The 14,272-nt window shown below is 36.0% G+C and overlaps 1 protein-coding gene across 1 annotated transcript in view; it reads left to right on the top strand.

The window, feature by feature from the left end:
- Positions 1–12,807, top strand: part of LOC149805160 (uncharacterized) — a 36,345-nt gene extending 23,538 nt beyond the window's left edge. Inside the window, exon 3 of the mRNA XM_089947903.1 lies at positions 12,585–12,807. The gene's annotated coding sequence lies outside the window, so the exon portion shown is untranslated. The remainder of the gene's footprint in view (positions 1–12,584) is intronic.
- The last annotated feature ends 1,465 nt before the right edge of the window (positions 12,808–14,272 follow it).

The raw sequence follows: 14,272 nt of genomic DNA, 5'->3' as shown, positions 1-14,272 counted from the left end.
GTGAATTATTAAAAGTAGTTCTGGACAATGCCATTTTGACATCTCAATTTTTGGCAGACATGTATACTTCCAGTTCTTAAATTTTTATGGAACTTTTTAATTTGTTTGGACTTTAAGAGAACTTTTTCAGATTTTTTTTGGATTCACTTAATAATACTGTAAGTTCCTCTCACATTTTCATTTATAGCTTTGATAAATAAATTATTTGTTTTTCAAGTTCATAGTTTTTCAAAACATTTTGGTTTTGCTTCTTTCTGTTACTTAGTTTATGACCATAGAATCATAACTAAGTTGTTCTTAAACAGATTCTACTGTACCAAGGAAGTGTCTCTGGATACTAGATGCAGAACTTTGAAATAATATTGATCCATGAAATAGTATTGATCATTGAAATAGTATTGATCCATGAATTAGTATTGATCCATGAAATAGTATTGATCCATGTAATAGTACTGATCCATGAAATAGTATTGATCCATGAAATAGTACTGATCCATGAGATAGTATTGATCCATGATCTTTATCTGTATTACAGAATTTTATAAGAGATTCAAAGAACTGTGCTTTTTATTTATTAAAATGTTATTTTGCTAGCTAACAGATCGTTTAGGAGAACTCAAAATTCAGGTGCCACTTTTCAGCTTCTGATAAATCATTGCACACAGTACATACATAAAGATAATTGAGAAATGAGAATAAGATTTTAACATCACTTGATATTTAGGTAACTGGTTGGTCCTTATTCAGACAAATCAACATTGTAGATTTTTTTAAATCAGAGCCCTTGGTAATTATCCCAAAATCAATAATGTGGATCTAGTTGACACTTGTTGGGGTTCAATGTCTGGGTTTACCAGAAATCTTGGGTCAGATAAACCGGTCATTGTTATGGATAATACAGTATTTATCCAGATTATGAGAACATTGGGACCAAGGGAGTACAATGTTACCATCTTATGTGAACATTGGGACCAAGGGAGTACAATGTTACCATCTTATGTGAATGTTGGGAGGGAGTACAATGTTACCATCTTATGTGAATATTGGGACCAAGGGAGTACAATGTTACCATCTTATGTGAATATTGGGACCAAGGGAATACAATGTTACCATCTTAAGTGAACATTGGGACCAAGGGAGTACAATATTACCAACTTTGGATTTCAACATCAGATCTTTGGTTTGAATACAGTGGAGTCCAGTAATGTGATATGATGCAGTTTAAATCAGGCAGATGTTTGGTCAAGCAGATGGAGTCTCAGGACTTGTATCTTATGATTTGTCATTGCGGACAAAGACATGCAACACTAGTTTTCTGTTCCAGCGCTTCAGGTCTGTTATTGATAATGTTCAATAGATTAGTGTGGCCTAGTGGTCAGAGTGTCCGCCTCAGATGCGGGAGGTCGTGGGTTCGAACCCCAGCCAAGTCATACCAAAGACTTACAAAAATGGTACTAACAGCTGCCTCGCTTGGCGCTCAGCATTAAGAGGTTAGTGTTAGGGCTGGTTGGCCTGGTGTCAGGATAATGTGACTCAGGGTGGGACATCATGCTACATGTCTGCGGCATGATACCCCAGTGCACTATAAACTGCCACACTGTCGACATCATAGCGATATGACAGAAAAATTGTTTAAGCTATGTTAAAAATCCAAATTACCATACACACACACACACACAATAGATTAGTCAGATCAGTTATGTGCTAACATGGTCTTTTGTTTCAGTACCATTGATTTTTCATCCTCCCACTCAACCGAGACAAATGAAATTTTGTATCATTGTATTCATATAAAGATAACCTAATTTATTTTTAATGTTATTATAAAAATTTCTCAGTTCGTAACTTAAAAAAATGAACCTTCTGAAATTTTTATTTTTTTTACAAAAATGTTATCATGATTAAGCAAAAATCACTTAAGTGAGAAAAATGAATTTTGACTGTGTGTATGCATATGTAGATAACCAGATATCATTTTCATGCCATTATGGTAATTGTTCCAACATTTTTTATATTTTAAACGTTTTGGTGGCTTTGACTTTCAGATGTGTGTTGATGCATACGAGTTTTACAAAAGACAAATCTTGTTCCTTTTGTGAACTTGGGTACAAAGTAAGTTTTTAAATTTATGACTTGGCAAAGGCCAGATTTTACACATGTATTGATATTCTTGGTTCATCTGTTGGTGCCATAAATTTAACATTGTCTCACAGATCACATACCTTCTGTTTATCTTTGTAATTTTTCATATTAATCACTAATTGAGACATTCAGAGCTTTATTTCTTCAAGACAACTTCTTGCAGAACATTTTGGTTTGGGTTGACTGCTTGGTAGATGCCCACATGACAACTTCTACCAGAAAATTTTGATTTGGGTTGACTTTGTGGTAGATGCCCTCATGACAATTGCTGTGGAAGCATTTTGTTTTGGTTGACCGCATGGTAGATGTCCACATGACAACTTCTACCAGAAAATTTTGGTTTGGGTTGACTTCGTGGTAGATGCCCTCATGACTACTGCTGTGGGAGCATTTTGGGTTGGGTTGGCTGCATGGTAGATGCCCACATGACAACTTCTACCAGAAAATTTTGATTTGGGTTGACTTTATGGTAGATGCCCTCATGACAATTGCTGTGGAAGCATTTTGTTTTGGTTGACCGCATGGTAGATGTCCACATGACAACTTCTACCAGAAAATTTTGGTTTGGGTTGACTTCGTGGTAGATGCCCTCATGACTACTGCTGTGGGAGCATTTTGGGTTGGGTTGACTGCATGTTAGATGCCCACATTGGGTTGACTTCGTGGTAGATGCCCTCATGACAACTGCTGTGGGAGTATTTTGGTTTGGGTTGACTGCATGGTAGATGCCATCATGACAACTTCTACCAGAAAATTTTGATTTGGGTTGACTTCGTGGTAGATGCCCTCATGACTACTGCTGTGGAAGCATTTTGTTTTGGTTGACCGCATGGTAGATGCCCACATGACAACTTCTACCAGAAAATTTTGATTTGGGTTGACTTTGTGGTAGATGCCCTCATGACAATTGCTGTGGAAGCATTTTGTTTTGGTTGACCGCATGGTAGATGCCCTCATGACTACTGCTGTGGGAGCATTTTGGGTTGGGTTGACTGCATGTTAGATGCCCACATTGGGTTGACTTCGTGGTAGATGCCCTCATGACTACTGCTGTGGGAGTATTTTGGTTTGGGTTGACTGCATGGTAGATGCCCACATGACAACTTCTACCAGAAAATTCTGGTTTGGGTTGACTTCGTGGTAGATGCCCTCATGACTACTGCTGTGGGAGCATTTTGGGTTGGGTTGACTGCATGTTAGATGCCCACAATTGGGTTGACTTCATGGTAGATGCCCTCATGACAACTGCTGTGGGAGTATTTTGGTTTGGGTTGACTGCATGGTAGATGCCATCATGACAACTTCTACCTGAAAATTTTGATTTGGGTTGACTTTGTGGTAGATGCCCTCATGACAATTGCTGTGGAAGCATTTTGTTTTGGTTGACCGCATGGTAGATGCCCACATGACAACTTCTACCGGAAAATTTTGGTTTGGTTTGACTTCGTGGTAGATGCCCTCATGACTACTGCTGTGGGAGCATTTTGGGTTGGGTTGACAGAGTTGCTCTCTTGACAGCTTCCACCAGAAAATTTATGTCTAGCCTTGCGGTCATTTCATTTGCATCTAAAGCAAATAATTTTAAAGAATGTATTTGCAATACATTTAGCAAATGTGAGTAAATAGTAATTATTATTTGTTGATTTACCACATGTAATGTAATTGGCTGATCACATTTTTAGTCATTTGATCTTGGACTGAACTTTAGAGTTAACAGAGCTAAAAGATTTGAAAATCTGAATGAATCATTACAACCTTGGATTTCAGGCTAGCAATAGGAGGAATCTAAATGATTATAATGGGACAGGAATATCTTTATCACATCTGAATTCAGTTCAATAATCATAAAGCAAATGAGATAATTTGATGAAAAGAAAATGGAGCTATCAGATGGTTTATAAAAAATATATCAGCAATTTTTTGTATTTGTGTAATATTTAGCAGTTTTGTCCAAAAATGTGGGCTGTATCTTTTGTCTAGTTGTATTTTGCCAAATATATATTTTGATAAGTTATAAGCTGCTCTGGTGGCCTAGTGGTTAGAGTGTCCGTCTCAGATGTGGGAGGTCATATGTTCAAACCCCAGCTGAGTTATAGCTGACACTTATAAAAATTGTACTAGCAGCTCCTTTGTTAGGCACTCAGCGTTAAGAGATTAGGACTGGTCGGCCTGATGTCAGGATAATGTGAGTAGATGGGACATCGTGCTACATGTCTGCAGTATGATGCCTCAGTGCTAGACATCACTATAAACTGCCACACTGCAGAGATTGCAATGATATGACTGAAAACTTGTTAAAGCTATGCTAAAAGTCCAACTTACACACACACAGATAAGCTATACCAGAAAGATTTTAAATTGTTTTATTATATTTTACTAATTGCATATCTAGAAATGTTATCATATATACTGGTTATATTTTATATTTTGATGGGGTTTATTTTCACATTCTCACTGTTCAACTGCCGAGTCACTAAAATTTCTCCATAGCAAAAAAAATACATCTACCAGTGTACAGAGTAATTGTTTATTTGTTGAGGACAAATCAGTATACATTGGCGATATTAACATTTTATTTTGTTGTTATTATTGACTTTGATTTAATTTTAAATATTTCCATGTGTAATGTTGTATGCTTGAATGAGATAATTTATGAAGTTGTTCAGTTGAAAAGTTGCTTTTTAGTTCATAAGAGCTAGAAATTATTGGCATTACAGTCAGAGGGAGACAACTCCAAAACTGACATCTTGACCAGCAGTCATAAATTCCCTCTCAAACATGCATGTGGATTGCGTTTCATTTTATGAAAGAAGTCCCGTAGCAACTTTCAATAAGTTGATTATTTCTCCTTGCATCTTGTCATGCATTTGATTTAAGTGCATCTTGCCGTCAAGATGTCTTTTGGAAAACACCAAACAAAAATCATGTATTTCAGTCAGAATTATAGTACTGAGAGGGCTTTCACAGAGAAATGAACAAAATATATTGGTACAAAATCAATACCATTTTGGCTTCTGTTGGCTAACGAGTTAAACTGAATTACTGTATGGACTGGGCTAAATGGAAACATTAATAATGCAGCTGAGTGTGCCATTTGATGTGGAAATAGTTCCATACACCAGTGGGCTTGTCAGAGAAATGTGCCTTTAAATGCAGAAATTGTCAGGACCCATTGTGAAAAAATGATTTCATCTGTAAAATTGATAATCCAGATAATTGATTTTAATCAAATGAGAATTGAAACTTTGGGGAACATGGGGGTGGGTGGGCAAGGACTCTGTGCCGTGAAACATTCTGCATATTGGTATTCAGCTGTACCACCCAATATTTGTAATGGTGTACTAATGAGAAATCTCTTAGCTTGTAATTGGCTCTAAATACTCATTATTTGATAGCTAACAAAGAGGATATCTTAGGTTAAAATATTTGACATCCAATATGTCCATCAAATGGTATTAACATTACTTCTCCTAAACAAATGGCCATATCAAGATGGATTTTTTAATCAAATGGTATCTAGTCCTAAATGAAAATGGTACTGATCTGACATGCAGTATAGTTGCAATAGTGGCCCTGTTATTGAAATTCTTCCTGCTTCATCTTCTGAATGGATAGTCATAGTAGTTTCAACTAAAGACTTCTTGTGATATCTACTTGGTTGTAAATGAAAATGGTGTCAATACAGCTGCCATGGTAGCCATCTTAAAAATCATGTTATGGCTGTTTCTTTTGAACATGGTCATGAAGGCATAGAGTTTTGACTAAATTAATTTTTATGATATCTAGTTGTTTCTAAATAACTTATGCCAATCAGACTTCTAACACGATGACTTTAATGGCCATCTTGAAAATCTTGTTACGACTAATCCTCTTTATGGAAGGGTCATATTGTCATATTCTCACTGTTTTGTTGGGTCTTAAGTGAAAATGATACCAATCTAAAATTTGACAAATCTTTTAACAGGTACATTTTTAGAATGGTTGACCTCACTGACATTTTAAAGAAAAAAGAAACCTACTTCTTTGTTGCAAAATATAGTTGTTTCAGTACTACAATAATGCTGATATGTACAACCTCCAAAATGGCAGCTCAAACCTATTTCTTTCTTGCAACAGTTTTTTCAGTATTAAAATAATGCTGATACAAGCTTTGAAATGGCACCCAGACAATCAACCTGTAATTTAATTTGGTCACTTCTACTGTTTGGATGGTTGTATCAGCATGGGTTTTTCACTAAAGCATGACATTGCTAGTTCAGAATGAAAATTGTGCACATCTGACCTCCAACATGGCATTGTAGCCATGTTTGAAATCATATTCTCTTGCATGAATGGTTTCATTGATATGGGAATTCCACTAAAACACTTGCAATATTTCTGGTTCTGAACCAAATGGCACATATTTGACCTCTAATATATCTGCACTTTTGTGAGGGAGTCTTGAAAATAGAGCAAACTGATGTTATGATAAAGCCAAAGGTCATTGCTTGCCTTTTTTGTTCTTCCTAATTCTTAGGAACACAGTGGCATGTACTTATACAATTTTAGTCATATTTTGTATTTAGTTGTATTCCATTGAGTAACCTGATTTGTCAACACTCGGATTGATTTTAATGTCAAAAGTCTTCTGTGTTTAGCTGTACTGGCTTATGAACAAGGTAATAGAAGCAGGTATGGATGGATTTTTACAGTTTAACCCAGTTTTTCAGTCAAGTGTGTAAAATACCTTGTATGATACACTTAAGTAACTTCTTTTCCAGAATATATTATTTATATGTTTAAGCCAGTTAAGAGTGTGGTCAGTATATATTGACGTTGTCTGACACAACTTCATTGACCTTATATCTGTAGCTCTCTCAAAAGCCATGATAAAAAATGTTGTACTTCACTTACAAATTTGTTGTAAAGATTCCACTCAAGCATAAGAAAAAAGATGAAACAGTCATGGATTCCTGGAAATTACTTTTGGTCAGTAGAGTGTTAGTCTCTTCAAGGGTCTTTTGTATTGTTTTAATTTACAGCACATCTGTAATCAAAGCTGAATAAAAATTAACTCCTCTGCAAATCTCTTAACCTGTAAAACTGCAGAGGTTGAGTTGCTTTATGTGCGATTTCATGACACATTAACCTCTGGAGGTTTTTGTCATTTTCACCTGAAAATCGAGTAGGAAACACATTTTGAAAGGTGTTTCTGAATAGATCCGAAAACACCAAATCCCCAGTGATCTTTCAATAACATACTGCCTGGTTGTGTTAGAAACATCATTTTTCATTGGCTATTTGACTTGCGCATGAGCAGAAGGGTAGAAGTTTTCTTTTTTTTTTTTTTTTTTTGCTAAATGGAGCCATTATTTTTGTATCGAGACCACTCTTTTTTCCAAATGCCCATCTTATCCTACTTTTTGCAAAGGCTCATATGTCTGTTTGCAGTTCATTCCAGTTTGCCTTAGATCTGAGACCAAAAAGTATAAAATCCAGACACAAAATCGGATTCCGACCACGGGCAAATTTTGGGTAGAAAAAAGTCGGGTCCAAAAAATGAGTTTTTTAAATCTGTCTTTTATAGTGCAACTAGATATTCCTGATTATTTGGTATCATTGTAGAGCTACATCTGTCTACCTTTCTATAATACCACCCACTTTAATGTATCATACATGACCATGATGCTACAGAGCTTGGCAGTAGCCTACTACCTCCTGCCCAGTTAAGTCGTCGCTTGGGGTTAATGTGTTAATCACCAGCCTAGCTGACCCAGAGCTTTTAAACTGGAGGTTTGTGTGCTTCACTTGATTACTTAAGTTCCTGACAACTGCTGGTTTACCTTATATATACTTGCATAACAAGAGACCAACCACAAACTGCACAGACCCTGATCTGCCTATTTCAATGTCTGCTGGCTGATCTATATCTGTGCAGTTTGTTAGGACCAATCAGGAGAACAAACAACATAGACCCAGATCAGCAGGAGCATTATACTATGGCAGATCTTGATCTTTGTTGTTTGCAGTTTGGCTTGACTTATAAGCTAGTATGTACGGAAGTTGGGATGAATTTGTCTTTTGTCTAATCAAATAGAAGATGGTGATAGTTTCCCATGGTCAGGCCAGGGTACTACAGGTACTCTCATATGTTGGTCAGCAAAGTCAGGAGTGGACATATCCTTGTAAATATTTGCTGAAAGTTTGTTAAATTACTGTGGTGGGTGGTTTTATTACCTAGCATGGACTTATCAGATAAATATATATTATAAGAATAACATTATTGTCCAGTATCATCTAAGAGGAGTGGCAGTTTGAAACTTCTTGAGGTTTAAGATTTGTCTACATCCTTTCCTGTTACACTAATTAGATAATGGTAATGGATGGCTGCATATTTGGAGAGGAAGGACAAACAAAAGAAAAGGCTGGGTATGATAATTTTTCCATGGGCAATATTTTAAGATGTATTGCTTGATGGCTGGACTTCACAATGCAGTTCTACTTATTTGCAAAAAAATGGATGTCATCAGTTGAGACTTTCAGTTTAGATCTGTTACATGAAGGAAGCAGCAACTCAGACATATGAGTGAGACAAAGCATTGGGTTGTTATTGAACAAATGAATTGACGCCCACTCCCACTTACAGGGCTTACAGACCAACCATTTAGAAGGGTTACCAAGTAGACACAAGAATTGTGAAGTAAACAGAATGATCAGGCTTGTTGTAGTGGTTCAGGATTCAGAACAGTATTGATTGGCAAATTGATTTATGGCTTTGCTTGCACTGTTTTGTCATAGATCCTTATTTGTAACATCCATCTGTCTATACATCCTTCAATCAGTTTATCTGTATGTAATTACCCTTTTGTTTTTACAATGGACATTGAATGATAATATCTGTATTACCCTTTTGTTTTTACAATGGACATTGAATGATAATATCCTGTGGAATGATTAAAGATGTTAAAGATAGTAGGAAATAAAATGATGTTCTGTGTTACTTCAGTATCAGCAACTTGCAGTGTTATAGCAAGATCAGTAATAAAAACAATTACCCATGAATTCCCTAATTGGATAATAATAATAATAATAATAATAATAATAATATTAACAATAATTTTATTTTTATTTTTAATAAAGGCTAATAATGTATAATACCAAAATGTTGACACGTTGTACATGAAACAAGAAATCTATACAAGGCAGGGGAGAAAACCATTAAAATAAGCAACAATGTTGTGGTTGTATTTAAATTGTAATTATGAATTTGACAAGGGAATGTTTTAATGAGATTAAAGACCATTTAAATATGGGTTAAGGGGGAAAATATGATCAGAACAAAAGTAACGGTTTATTACATGTTTACACAGTGGTACATTTTATGTCCTTTAGAGCCTGGATAACTATGTAACCAATAACAGTATATTTTACCATTCTTTTGCAAGAGAGAACTTTATCCACATTTTCAATTTCTGTGTGTGTGTGCACACGTGCGTGCATGTGTCTGTGTTTGATTTTTTGGAGTTAACTTAGCTTAAATAATTTTTCAGTCATATTGCTACCATGTCTGCAGTGTGGCAGTTTATAGTGATGTCAAACAGTGAGGCATCATGCTGCTGACATGTGGCATTATGTCCCACCCAGTCACATTATTATGACATCAGGCCCACCAGTCCTAACACTAACCTTCTAATGTTGAGTGCCAAGCGAGGCAGCAGCTCGTACTATTTTTATAAGTCTATGATATGACTCTGCAGGGTTTCAAACCTGCAACCTCCTGCATCCAAGGCAGACGCTCTAACCACTTTGGCAACCAGAGCAGTCCTTGATTTCTTTGTGCACATGAAGGCTTAAAGATTATTCTTATTTCTGAGCAGGCTAGACAGTATGTTATCAACTGGGATTTTTTTTCAACAGAAATATTATATATCTAACTTACCATATATATTCACATCTACAAGTCAGATCCAGATCTGCCATAGCATAATGCACCAGCAGATCTGGGTGTATGCAGTTTGTTTGGAGCAAAAAGTAGAACAAGAACACAGACCATGATCTGCTGGTGCATTATGCAACATTTGCTCTCAGTGGCAAGTTTGTTGATATGATGATAATGATAATACAGTACATTCAAAATTCATGTCACTTCACATGTACACATAGCTTTTAAAAGTAAATTCTGGCTTTGTTGGCATTAAGGTTTTTGTCTTTATATGTCTTTACAATTTTGCTTAAACATTCTGCAAAAAGATCATTTGTTCCTTGTCATAACTAAACATCACCAAACACTATTAAAATAAAAGTATTTTGAAATTATTAACTCAGCAGTCACAGTTTCTGCATTTATGAGACTATTTCAATGTCTCATCTTATTAGATCTTCATTTACTTTCTGTATGAAGTCACATATAACATTGGATCCAACTGCAAACAGCATGGACCCTGATCTGCTTTCACATCCTGTGCTGGCTGATTAAGGTCTATGTTGTTTGTTTTATTGATTAGTCCAAACAAATTGCAATGGCATACTGTGTCTGTTCACTTTGCAATGGGATCTGACTTGTAAGTGAGAAATTACAGTAATTCATTATATACAGTTGTGTTAGTGTTAGATTTGGTTTCTTAATTGCAAAATGATATGTATTATTTTTAAATCTGTTGCTTCACAGAATCCCAAAACTTGTGATCTGTAATTAAAAATGGTGTCAGATTCAGTGCAAAAAATACAATAGTGGTCCAAAGTGCTTGCCTTTACTGATCACTCAATCTCACCTCAGCCAGCATGGGTTTGAGTTTGGAATCCACCAATGTGGGTATGTTAGAAAGTTTGCAAGTAGTTTCCTGTGGGCTGGTGATTCTTCCCAGGGTTTTACCATGTTCTTCATCCACCAGTTACACTGGTCACCACCGATCATGTACTGGATAAATCTTTGGTATGACTTATCCAGGGTTTGAACCTGTGACCTCCCACATCTGAGGCAGATGCTCTAACTACTAGGCCATCATAAATTATTGTTAACATTTTCTTTATTAAGCATATAACACCAAAACTGCCCATTGGAATTTGCTACACTTGATGTTTAGGGAGTAGGGATTGCTTTTTATTGTCATCAAAGTTAATCCCACCCCACTTTAGGTGGAAGGTCTCCCACGAATTTCTATATATTTTAACAGAATTTAAAGCATATTTGCTATGATAATTGTGTCTATCTTCAAACTTATCATAGGAATATTGCATAAATACACAGTTAAATTTATTTTAAACCATCATTTTCCAGGGTTATCTCCCAGTGTCTATCCTTACACCTTGAGCCCTGGGTCATATCTTATAAACCATTGATATCACCACTCTGTAACCGCACACACACTTTCTTGGCATAAAAATGCTAGTAGTGGCACCCAGGTCTCTCTACCCCCTGTTCATAACCCAACCATAAAGTATATATATATATATATATATATATATATATATATATATATATATATATATATATATATATATATACACACACACACTGACTTGGTGAGAAAATGGGAATTCATTTATAGTAACCAACATAAAATATGGTAGGATTTAGCATATATAGCATAAGTACTTGTGTTGTTAAATAAATGAAGGTCTGATGGATGAGACTTTTTTGTGCTATTTTATACGAGGGATTTTTTTGTGGTTTAACACCAGTTTTCAGCACATGATAGGCTGTACATGGCAGCCTGTATATCTGGTGTAGGTAGAACCCAAGGACAACCACCAACTCATGGGAAGCTGCTGGCAAGTTATATACCCACATTGGCTGAGCTGAGACTTGAACTCACATCGACAGAGATAAGATGTATGTGTGATCTGTAAAGGCAAGCACCTTAGACTACATGACCATCTGGGGCATGGAAGGCAAGCACCTTAGACCACATGGCCATATGGGTCATGGAAGGCAAGCACCTTAGACCACATAGCCATCTGGGGCATGGAAGGCAAGCACCTTAGACCACATGGCCATCTGTGGCATGGAAGCATTTTTATAAGAGAAATGAGCATCAAGGATACTGGTATCTTAATTCATTAGACATTTCCTTAGTTACTTGCCCTGTACAATTAGTATTAACAAAAATATTGGTCTCTTTTTTAACAGCATTTCCATGAAAAAATTGGGAAAATGACTTCTTTATGTATCTATCATCTCTTAATTTTCTATCAAGGACATTGAAAACCATATTAAGTACCACATAGTTTTATAATACATACATAAAACTGTCAGAAAAGTTTATCACTTGCCCATGTTCTCTATTGACATCGGCAAGTTTAAGTTCTGTACTATTATTGCCGGTCCATTCTTTTATAGTGCTTTGTAAGAGCTCTTCCAATTGCGGCAGTCCAATATTGCCTTGGATACATTTATATTTTGATCAGAGGAGAGAAGTGACTGACAGACTGGTTTGATCAATGAATTGATTTTTCTTTTGCAGAACCTTAACACACCCAATCCTGAATAGCACTGAAATACTGCATGGAAATAGTCAGGAACATTTCAGAATTTGTCATGGATAACTGTTTTACCCCTATACAAGCACTGGCACCATTTAAACTTTGATCATGAGATGTAAAAAGACTTTCTGTAGAAAGACTCGAAACAGGAACAAGGGCTGTTAACATGGAGACACTAGGTAAGTTGGGCTTCCTTGTCTTGCCTGTTTTCCAGCCAGCTGCCACTCACTTTATTGATCATATCTCTCCTCAGAATCATTTTCCTCTTTCTCACATATTTAAAATTGCAGATATTTCTTTGTATGAGGCCATTGCTATGGACTAGAATGATCTCTCATTGGTGGCTTTCTTCCCTCACAGAGTCCAGAGGGCCCAGGCTAGTCAGGTTTGGCTATCCTCCATTAAGCATTAATTTGAGTCAAGTGAAGGTAACCCCTTTTGGTGCCTGATTAATGATGCAGATCTGAATTTATATATGTTATATGTTATTGGCTTTAAGATACTCATGTGTAAATAACTCGTGTATAGACATCATTATACTGCAAATGAAATTTTCTTTTATGCTTTGAGTGTACATTTGGGTTTTAAATGGACAGGTTCCTATTAAAAAAATGTAACTGCTTTTAACAAAATATTTTCAGATAAAAAAATGATTAAATTGAAAAAAAAAACTCTTGGATGTATGTATATGAATGTATGTCAAAGTGTTTTATGGCACCCCAGCACAACAGTATCTAGATCCCTCCAGTGGCCTAGTTATTAGAGCATCCACCTCGGATGCTGGATGGTGCGAGTATAACCCTGGCCAACTCATACCAAAGACTTAAAAAACTGGTACTAATAGATGCCTCGCTTGGTGCTCCGTGTTAAGAGGTTAGTGTTAGGACTGGTCGGCCTGGTGCTAGACATCACTGTAAACTGCCACACTGCAGACATCTTAGTGATATGACTGAAAAATAATGTTAAAGCTACATTAAAAATCCAAATCACACACACACACAAACACAAACACACACACACACACCAATATCTATATGGTGCCAATTAAAAGTAAAGTCTGAAAAATGTTGTTGTTGTTGTGGGTTTAGTGCCATTTTTCAGCACATTATATATGCCAGCCAGTTTAACTGGCAGAAGAAGAACGGTGGTTAAACCACAGGAAGAACCACTGACCTCATGGAAAGATTCTGGCAAGACTCAAAATCCCCCACATAGAGAGGTGAGATGGCAGTGATGGTTAAAGGCAAGCACTTTAGAACACTCATTTACCTGGGCCACCAAATGTAAAATGAATTGCACAGATATTGACCGGGGGGGGGGGGGATCCTTTCAAATAAATGTAAACCTCAAGTTTAATATGAAATGTATATTATAAGGATGTTACAATTATGTAAAATTTATATAAAAGATAAATGTAGTAAATAAAATGGCCACATCTCTTTTGGTTTGTATTTGTTCCATTCAGAGCAGTATTTTGTAGAGATGAAACAAATTACCAAACATTCTGATAAAACACTTTCTTGCAGATTTTGAAATTTTTGATATTTGAGTATTAGTTTTTTACCTGGCGAGTTAAGTAACATTTTGTAAAATAAACAAGGCAAAATGTAAATATTGCGAGGCTGAATTAATCCTGAAGGGAACAATTTTAAATCATCTGAAGTTCAGA

This window comes from Sinohyriopsis cumingii, chromosome 2, assembly GCF_028554795.1.
Source record: "Sinohyriopsis cumingii isolate HCF-2022 chromosome 2, ASM2855479v2, whole genome shotgun sequence".
NCBI lineage: Eukaryota > Metazoa > Mollusca > Bivalvia > Unionida > Unionidae > Sinohyriopsis > Sinohyriopsis cumingii.
This window is presented reverse-complemented; position numbering and strand designations above follow the sequence as displayed.